The 10227-nt window shown below is 41.8% G+C and overlaps 1 pseudogene; it reads left to right on the top strand.

Annotated features, from left to right (window-relative positions):
• The first annotated feature begins 221 nt into the window (after nt 1-221).
• On the top strand, nt 222-2728 carry LOC146891402 (small ribosomal subunit protein bS16m pseudogene; annotated as a pseudogene).
• Nucleotides 2729-10227: the final 7499 nt, after the last annotated feature.

Raw genomic sequence — 10227 nt, 5'->3', positions numbered from 1 at the left:
AAGGACCATGTCTAGGTCCATGGTCCTAACACAGCCAGCGTCTGTAAGGGCACTCACAGTCCAAGTTGCCACCAAAGTTCAGAGAGATGCCTAGTATCTGGGTTGTCCCCTCTGGCCATGTAGGTGTCTGAGGACCACTGTGGGAACCAGACCGATGCGAGCGGCCTGTGCTGCCACCTGGAGGCATAGTGTTATCTAGGCCTGAACTGCTGCTTAGAGCCATGTCCGTGGCCCTACAGCAGCCAGGGTCTGTGTTAATGTTTGTGGCCCATGTTGCCACTAAAGGACACACAGAAGCCCTGGGTCTGGGCCACAACCTATGGCCTAGTTGGTGTCTGAGGACTGTGCCATCGCTGCAGCCATGCTGGTTTAAGTGGCTGGTGCTGCCACCTTGGGCCCTGGTATTGTCTAGGCCCGAGCTACTGCTGAGTGCTAAAGGCCACTTGAATGGTACACAAGGCCCTGCTGTAGCTGGCTTGATGCAGATCTGAGTGGCATATACTACTACCTGGTGCCATGGTTAAATCCAGGCCATGATTGCAGCTGGGGTCTATGTTGTTGTCTGTGGCTCCGGTTATCTTTGAGGGCCGTCTGATTTCCAGGGTCTGGGCTACCACCTGGGACTGTGTTGGTATCTGGGGCTGCACACCACTGGAGTCTTGATGTTCTGTGTGACCTCTGCTGCCATCTAGGGCGATGGTGGTATCCAGACCTGGCTGCTACTAAAAACCATGTCTGAGCCCATGTCCAACTGAAGCCAAGGTCTGTGTTAGAGTCTGAGACCTGGGTTGCCACTAAAGCTCACAAAGAAGTCTAGGGTTTGGCTGCAACCTATGGCCTTGTTGATGTCCAGGGGCCACACTACTGTCAAAGCAATCTTGTACTGTTGCCACAAGGACCAACTTCTAGCAGCACAGGGATTGAGAGGCAGCCTGTGGAGTTGGACAGACTTGACTTTTCTATCTGAGGAACTAAAATTTAACTCTCAGGGACTGCTGGCAAGGGGCGCTAAACATAATTCTCTGGGGCCAGTGAAAAAAGCAACACACACACACACACACACACACACACACACGTGTGCGCGTGCACACACACACACATGCAGGCACACACATCTCCAACATGTCAGGAGCTCATCTAGGGTGCTGATGAATTCCAAGTCTTCAGCAGATCAGATAAACTGAAGTGGAGATGTGGAGCAGGCAAATTATTGTACAGACTGATGCATGAGGCCTTTACTGAGGGCCAAAGCTTAGCTCTTCATTTTATTATTCTTACTGTTGCTTGTTCTACTCTATTCTCCTGATGGTTCCCTTCTGTCTCTCTTGATGTCTTCCTTCCACCTTTCCTCCTACATCTTCCCTGGTGTTTTATTCCCTCATGTCTTTATTTTTCCCTTTTGGCTTATATAACCCAGTATTTTCTTTCAAGCAATATAAAAATTAAAATGCAGTTACATTCTATTTTTAGGTGAACGACTACAATGACTACAAGTAAAAATCATATTTTCCATAGCCCTTACGAAATTAAACATTTTATGTATTGCAGGTGTAAAACAAATTATTCCCAAGAGCCCACATATATTCATATCTAAGCAACTTGTGCTAGTTTTACAGAGTGAAAGCAAGCAAGGTATTTTTCTTGGACAGTTCTTTTCCTTACAAAGAAAGGAGCAATCACTTTACGACTTATCTCAAAGAGTAATTTTATAGGAAATCTTAAAAGAATCACAAATCTATACCTTTATATATATGAAAAACAGTCATGTCTGCATTAAATCCTCAGGGTGTGTACCCACTCATCAACAGTTTTTTTTTTTTTTTATATCAGGAAGCTGAGGGCAGAAATGGGTACCTTTGGTCACCAATCTATCCTACCAAGAAAGGCATGCCAGCTAATAATAATTGGGCTGTCATTGTTCCCTGACCTCAATGAGTCCCTCATTCAACTTTTAAAAGTATGCCTTTCTAAACTTTAAATTGCTGTCCAAGATTTTATGCCTCAAAGCCATTAACAAAAGCATCCTAATTTAAACTTAAATCATTACTTAAATCTTTGTTTTTCTATGATAAACACCAAAATCCATGAACACATCTCTTAACATTAAGATGTGAAGAATTTAAGCCTCTGGGACTCAGTTGTTTTTCTTAATCATCAACCTAAGCCACAGTCTATACAGCTCCTCATTAAAAACTCAATGTGTTCTGTTCTGCAGAGGGCTTTCAGGATCTTGAATGTGAGTGTGAGACCGCTTGGGGCGCTCCTTCAGGCTCCAGGCTTTGTGCAGCTGGTCTATGCAAGGAGGACGCCACAGGGTCGCTAGTCGCTGTACCTTACAACCTTTCTCTGCAAAGCATACCGTGGGCGCCACCTAAACATCTGCCTAGCTTTGAGCGGCTGCACCAACCAGCCCTTTTACCGCACTGTGGCTGCTCACGAGTGTCCCAGGAATGGAGGCTTCGTAGAGCTGCTGGGCTTCTTAGATCCACTGCCCAACCAACAGTAAGGGAGAAAAACTGGTTGCCATCAACTGGACCGGATCCGGCATTGGATTGGCTGTGGGGCTCACGTCTCTCAGCCTGTGGAGAAACTTCTGGGTCTTTCTGGTATTTTTACCACCTGAATCCGATGATGATCACAAATACTGAGAGACTTCGGAGGAAGAGAGCTCGAGAAGTCCTCTTAGCAGAAAACAGAATGGGAGCCTGGAAAAACAGAAGCAAGCTAACATCAGTGCACACAGTTGTGGCTGCAAGGTCAAGGGGCCTTCACAACTCTTGCGTAGAGCTTTTTGTTGGGTTTGAGGATCAATAAATGGAGTTTTTCAAGCAAAATAGAAAGAAACTCGCGTGTTCTAGCTGTGTAACATTTCCTTGTTTTATTTCTTATCCTCTGAAGCCTTTGCTTTATCAGAGGGAGGGACAGCATTTTATCCTACCTTTACCTATATTAATTTTTCCAGTGGGCTAACCTTACTATATTTATTTAAACCCCTCAATTATCAAAATTCTATTTAAATTGACATTGTTATTGTAGAAAATCATTGCTTCAGTTAAACAATGCAGTTTAGGTGGAAATCATCCTCATAACAATACACAAGTAAAAATGCCCAGTAGAATAGAAAATTTCCAGGTGATAATCACACTACATTAAAGGCTGTGGGGATCCTTCCACACTCATTCACACCATGTCAGATACCAGAGAAAAACTGCAGCAGCAAACCTGCAAAGACACAACAGTAGCAAGAAACATTCTGGGGCCTAGGCTCTTGGGGCCTCGCCTATTCAGGATTCACCACCTATCAGAGCTTTGCTTTCTGGTGGAACATCCCTCTGGCGTCAGTTGCCAAATGCTGCTCCTCTGACATGGTCAATGGTAATCCTGATCTGAGTGGCCAGCGCTCCTACAGGAGCTAGGATGTCATCTGGACAAGAGCTACTGCCAAGGGCCATGTCTGGGTCTATAGTTTGGCTGTATCTAGGGTCTGTGTTGATGTCTGTGACCTGTGTCCCCTCTGAGGACCATAGGAACCATGCTTGATGAAATTAGAAGGCCGTGTTGAGCTAGCCCTGTCCTTCAGTGATTCTGGAAAAGCTGGCCCTGCCTCTTGCTGGACACGGCAACAAGAAAGCTGACCCCGACCTGCACAGCAAAGCTGGCCTCGTACTAGAAAGAGATGGACACACTTCTCACTATAGGTGAGGGAGAATTGACCTTATGAAATGGGTGTAGTGAGTTGGCTCCACCTCCTCATCTGAGGCAGATGGTTCCGGTGACCTGAATTGACCTGCTCAACTACCACCCAGGCCTACGGCTGGCCCTTTGGTTGACCCACCTTAACATCTACACCATCTAGAACCTGCTGAAGCTCATGAAGGACTTTTTTTTGCCAGCTGCAGCTTCTCTTTGTGATTGGACACTTTACCCAAATGACTCTTACCTGTCAGAGTATAAATTGTCTGATGCTCTGAATAAAGTTGGCTACTGTATGGGACTTTAGTTTACCTCCTTTATCTGCTCCTTTCTCCCAGGTCCCACTGCCTCTAGAGTGGTATAAACACCTGTGTAAACTTCATTTTGTAGCAATGAGCTAAAATCTCTTTTATATTACATACACTTGGATCTAAAGTGTGAACCAATACTGTTTGTTTAGACACCAGGTAGAAGCTTTTCTTGATCATAAAATTGTTTAAAAGCACATAAGATTATTTTTCCTTCTTGGTGTGTTTCAAAGCTCCATTTTTTTCTTTTAAAAATTTACCCAAATAAATATTGTTTGTGAATATATTTTATACTCAGTAAATGAGCAAGAAAACTGGCTTATTAATTCTGTTTGCTTTCTCAGCCGGGTGAGATACACTCCTGAAGACATCAACAAGAGTTACTTCCCTACTTTCTTTTGTTTAAGGTTTCTGTGAAAAGTGGAGCTGTCTAACATCTTAAGGATGAATTACACAAAAATATCAAAGTCTGAAACTGCAGCAATGTTAGATTAAAAAAATAAAACAGAAATTAAACATAAAAGTCAGAAAGAAGAACCATGATGTACTTATAAGTACACTCAGCAACAACAACAATCCTGGCAGCCTTGCTGAGTTCCTATCTTTCTATAATGTTCTGAATTATTATTTTAATGACATAATATTTCCTAAAGATTGAACATATAGCAGTGCTTTTAATTTCTCTACTGCCACACCTTTATTTTAAGTGTGCTAGTCGAACTAACAATTACAATGGGCATATTTATTCATATATTTTATCTTTTTCACTCACTGCTTTTTAGGGTATGCCCAGATGTGGAATCATTCCTTCATCTCACATCTAAGCTGCCAACTGCCCCCTTTCCTCCTGTAGAATGGAAGGTTTATCTTTCCAACCAAACACCCAAACTGCATTACCTGCATGTGAGTCTCAATTCCTTCCTTGTCACCATCTAAAGTCTTGTCATTTATCTATTTGGTTGTTTGCTATCTCGCTGCTCATCATAGACACCTTATACTTCAGAATGATCACGGCCACGCAAACATTCTAAGATTATCTCAAACTACTAAAAAGACAGGAGTTACATTAAACTCTTCTTTGTGAGTAAATAGCTAATAAAAATATTAGAAAAGTCACCTAATAAAGAAACGAGACAGGAAAATACCAAATAATCCAATTTAAAAATGGATTACAGATCTAAACAGAGAATTCTCAACAGAAAAATCTCAAATGGCTGAAGTACATTTAAGGAGTTTCTCAACATATTTAGTCGTTAGGGAAATGCTAATCAAAATCACGTTGAGATACCATCTTACATCTGTCAGAATGGCTAAGTTCAAAAACACTGAGGACAGCTTATGTTGGAGAGGATGTGAAGTAAGGGAAATATTTCTCCACTGCTGGTGGAAGTGCAAATTTGTATAAATACTTTGGCAATCAGTATGGTGGTTTCTTAGAAAATTGGGAATCAATCTACCTCAAGACCCAGCTACATCAACTTTAGCCATATAGCTAAAGGATTCTTAATCAAACCACAAGGACACTTGCTTAACTATGTTAATAGCAGCATTATTTGTAATAGCCAGAACCTGGAAACAACCTACATGCCCCTCAACTGAAGAATGGATATGGAAAAAGTGGTACATTTACACATTGGAATACTACTCAGTTGTAAAAAATGATGACCTCATGAATCTATTTGTAGGCAAATAGACGGAACTAGAAAAAATCATTATGAGTAAGGTGACCCAGACCCAGAAAGACAAACATGGTATATACTCATGGTATGTACTCACTCATAGGTGGTTATTAGGAGTAAAGTATAGAATAACCAACCTACAATCCACAGCCCCAGAGGGCCTAGATAACAAGGAGGACCCAAAGAGGGATGCATGAGTTTTTCTGGGAAGGCAAAGTAGGAAAGATTTCCTAGGTAAATTGAGAGTGGGGATTGGGGAGATGGAGGGATAAAAACTAGACGGAGTGGCTTGCATGGGTTGGGTCCAGGAGGTGGGTTGGAAGCAGAATGGAGGGAGTTTCAAGACAGGAACAAAAGAGATGTCTTGATGGGGTGAATTTAGGGGTGAGGGAGAAAACCTGGTTGCAGGGAAAACCCCAGGAACTAACAGGGATAACCTCAACTAAGACTCCTAGCAATAGTGGAGAGGGTACCTGTATTAGGCATCTACTGTAAGCAGAATGGTGACTTCTCTAATTGCCATCAGAGATACTTTATCCAGTAACTGATGGAAGTACAGGTAGAGATTCATAGACAAGCATTGTGTTGAGCTCTGAGAGTCTTGTGAAAGAAAAGTAGGAGGAATTATATGATCCAGGGGGGTCAGGATGGCGGAACCCACAGAGACAGCTGACCTGAGCTTGTTGAAGCTCATGGATGCTGAACTAACAATCAGAGAGCCTGCATGGGACCTACATAGGCCCTCTGTATGTGTGTGACAATTATGTAGCTTGGTCTCTTAGTAAGGTTTCTAACAGAGAGCAGGACCTCTCCCTGGTGGTTTTGCTGACTTTTGGCAACCTGCTCCCCATGCTGGATTGACTGGAATAAAATACCATGACCAATACAACCTTGAAGGAAAGGGTTTATTTAGGCTTATGGATACAGAGAGTCTGCCGTGGAGTGGGCATGGTGGGAATGGCGGCTAGAGGAGCAAGCTCAGAGCTCACATCTTCAATGCCAAAGCAAGAAAGCAGAAAGAGTAAATTGAGAATGGTGTGAATTTTTGGAATGTCAAAGCCAACCAACAGTGATATACTTCCTCTAGCAAAGCCACACTTCCTAGACCTACCTGAACGGAACAACAGTTGGGGACTGACTACTAAAATGTGTGAGACTGTGGGAGATGTTCTCATCTGAAACACCACACCTGACAGGGAGTCTTTCCGGACTTGGGAGCATGTTGTCAGAGTTCTGTGCATGCCAAGCTCCACCCTTCTAGATGCTGAAAGTCTCCTCATAATCAAGAGCAGTTTAGTTATCCCCTGAAAACTGCTAATAAATTAGACTTACAGTCAAAATACCCATGGTCTTAGAGTTTAACTTCTTCAGCACTTTTTCCCTCATGTGTAAGTCTGTATTTTTTCCAAGAAATATGACACAGATAAGATTATAATGTTTACAGTTAAAACATGTACATAGAGCTCCTTATGAACTAAGGATACTTTTGAGTCTCTTTCGTCACTTTCTAACTGATACGTCAATAGTCCCTTTCTCTCTCTCTCTCTTTTTTCTTTTGGAGTTTTGAGATAGGGTTTCTCTGTAGACCACGCTGGCCTCAAACTCACAGAGATCCGCCTGCCCCTGCCTCCCAAGTTCTGGGATTAAAGGTGTGTGCCACCACTGCCTGGCACAATAATCTTTTTCTTATATGTGAGCCTATACAATGCCTCTCAGAAGGCACATTGTGACATTTACAAAGAAAAGATTTTAGCCTAAAAGTTACACCCAAACATTTTAAAAAATGTAATCTTTAAATTTAGGTAAAGATTATGTTCTTTGAGTAATGTAATCCCTAAAGACATGACAATCACACACTTACACACACACCACTGTTAAGGAATGTAAGAGTATCTTATTTTTGAGAGTCTTGCGCCCACACTTTGGTGTGTACCATGCTTGATCCTTCCTTCCTCTCTTCCTTCCACTTTCCTTCATTTTTTCTTTATTTCTTTTTCATTCTTTTTTCATATATAACATCCTTACCAAAGGGTTCCCATTCTTCCTCTCCTCCTTATCCCTCTCCCCCCCTTCTTCCCCGGATCCACTCTTTCCCTGTTTCCCTTCAGAAAAGGGCAGGCCTCCTAGGGGTATCAATCAAACGTGGCATATCAAGTTGCAATAAAACTAGTCACATCCCCTCATACTGAGGTTGGTCAAGGCAAACCAGCAGGAGGGAAAGGGTCCCAAATGCTGGCAAAAGAGTCAGACAGCACCCCACTTCTACTGTTAGAAGTCCCACAAGAACACCAAGCTACACAACCATAACATATAAGCAGAGGACCTAGGCCAGACTCATTTAAACTTCCTGATTGTTGATTCAATCTCTGTGAGCCCTTATGAGTCCTAGTTAGCTGGTTCTGTGGGTTTTCTTGTGGTGTCTCTGAACCCTCTGAATTCCTACAATCCTTCCTCCCTTACTTCTGAAGGATTCCCTGAGTTCTGTCTAATGCTTGCCTGTGGGTCTCTGCATCTACTCCTATTAGTTGCTAGATGAAGCCTCTCTGATGATGACTATGCTAGACTCTAGTCTACTAGTATAGCAGATTATCATTAGGAATCAATTCACTGACTTTTTTTTGGCCAGTCATGTTTGGTTCTCACATAGATCTCTGGGCTGCTCTACTTCTGGTTCCCGGCCATCCAGGCAGTGTCATGCATGGACTCTGTCTTGTGGCATGGGACTCAGGTTGTACCAGTCACTCGTTGGGCAGTTCCCAAAAAGTTCTGTGTCACCTTTATCCCAGCATATTCTGCAGGCAGGACAGACTATAGGTCCATGGATTTGTGGCTAGGCTAGAGTCTCAGTCCCACTGATGCTTTCCTTTTCTGGTTTCAGAAGATGGCTGGTTCAGGTTCCATATTGCCATTACTAGGAGTCTTTGATAGGGTCACTGCTGGAAACCATATGACTTCTTCAGGGGACAAGACTCAAGAATAGCATGAACAAGTTCTCCTTTTGGCAAAGCCTGGGAGAATTTAACCCATTTTTGGCAAGGCCAATGGGTAGTTTGCTGTATCATTCTGGACTTGACTTTAGGAACATATCTTCTAGCTGCTCTTTTTGCTTTCTTTACACAAATTATTGCTATTTCAACTTTTGTGTATTTTAAACATTTTCATAAAATTTTAGAAAATAGAAACCTCATAATTTTAAACTGTACTTAAATTTATTTTATATTATCTCAAACTTTGGATTTCCCAAAATATAATTACTTCAAATGGTTACATGAACATCTCCATCAGTAAACATCTTACTCTATATGTAGGTAGAAATTTCCTGTCTCAGAACTGCTCAGTCTCAAATACCCAGCAACTGCTTCCCAAATTACCACACAGAGGCTTAATATTACTTGCAAATGCTCAATCAATAACGCAGGCTTATTATTAACTAACTCTTACATTTTGAGTTAACCCATATTCCTTATTTATGCTCTGCCATGTAGCAGTACCTTTTTTTTAGTATGGAGGACCCATTTTGCTTTCTCAAGTCTGGCCGGTGTCTCCTGACTCTGCCCTTCTTCTTTCCATAATCCTTGGTTTGGTCACACCACCTATACTTCCTTCCTGGCTACTAGCTAATCAGTGTTTTATTGAACCAATTCATGTGATGAATCTTTATAGTGTACAAGAAGATTATTCCACAGCACTTTATATATTCCCCCTTCTAATGATAAGAGATGATTTGATACCTCTGAGATAGATGGGGTGAGATCATTCACTCAGAGATGTTGTGATGGGGTATTAGCTATTTCATAGCAGTATTATAAGCATAAACATTGAAATTATGTGGTAGTGGATCAGATAACACACACTGCTTGAGGGCAGGTAATATAAGCAGGAGTAATACTTTGGGAAAAGAGATGATTCACTTCCAAGGGGGGATGGAGTGCAGTGAAAGGTCATACTGTACCACCTAATTGTACAATTGAAATCCTTGAGAATTTTCATTTTTCTGCAGTTTGTATTTTAGTGACTATTATTGTGCTCATGCAAACACTGATTACCTTATAGAGGCAACCACAACTTGAAGCATTGCACTAAGGTGTGGGTCCAAAGAGAGTGGCCTTCAATCTTTTGTTTCTTTAAAGCCATTCCTTACTGAGTTATTCGCCTTTTCTTTAACCATGCAGTTCAAATGACTAATAGGTGAAGCTGTGTAATCAACATCTCAATCAAGATACAAGAAATTTTCATTACCCTTAAAATATACATTTCATACCCTCCACACCAGTCTTGACTGTTAAGCTGCATTCGGCTTTGTACACATTGAGATAATTCAGTCAAGAGCAACCTGGACTTAATAGCCCAGGATTCCTTTCTGAGAGGGGGTTCCATCCATGTAAACAGAGGGCAAGAGTGTCTCTTGGTCCCTGGTCTGATGCCAATTTGTTTATACATATGGGGTTGTGTGTGTTCCTTTGGGTTGTTTATTTTATGTAATACAGTTATATATTTATGTGTTCATATACTTATTTGTATATCTACACACATATATTTATTTATTA

This window comes from Myodes glareolus, chromosome 16, assembly GCF_982192425.1.
Source record: "Myodes glareolus chromosome 16, mMyoGla1.1, whole genome shotgun sequence".
NCBI classification, from domain to species: domain Eukaryota; kingdom Metazoa; phylum Chordata; class Mammalia; order Rodentia; family Cricetidae; genus Myodes; species Myodes glareolus.
The sequence above is the reverse complement of the archived record's forward strand: the minus strand, read 5'-3'. Positions and strand labels throughout refer to the sequence as shown.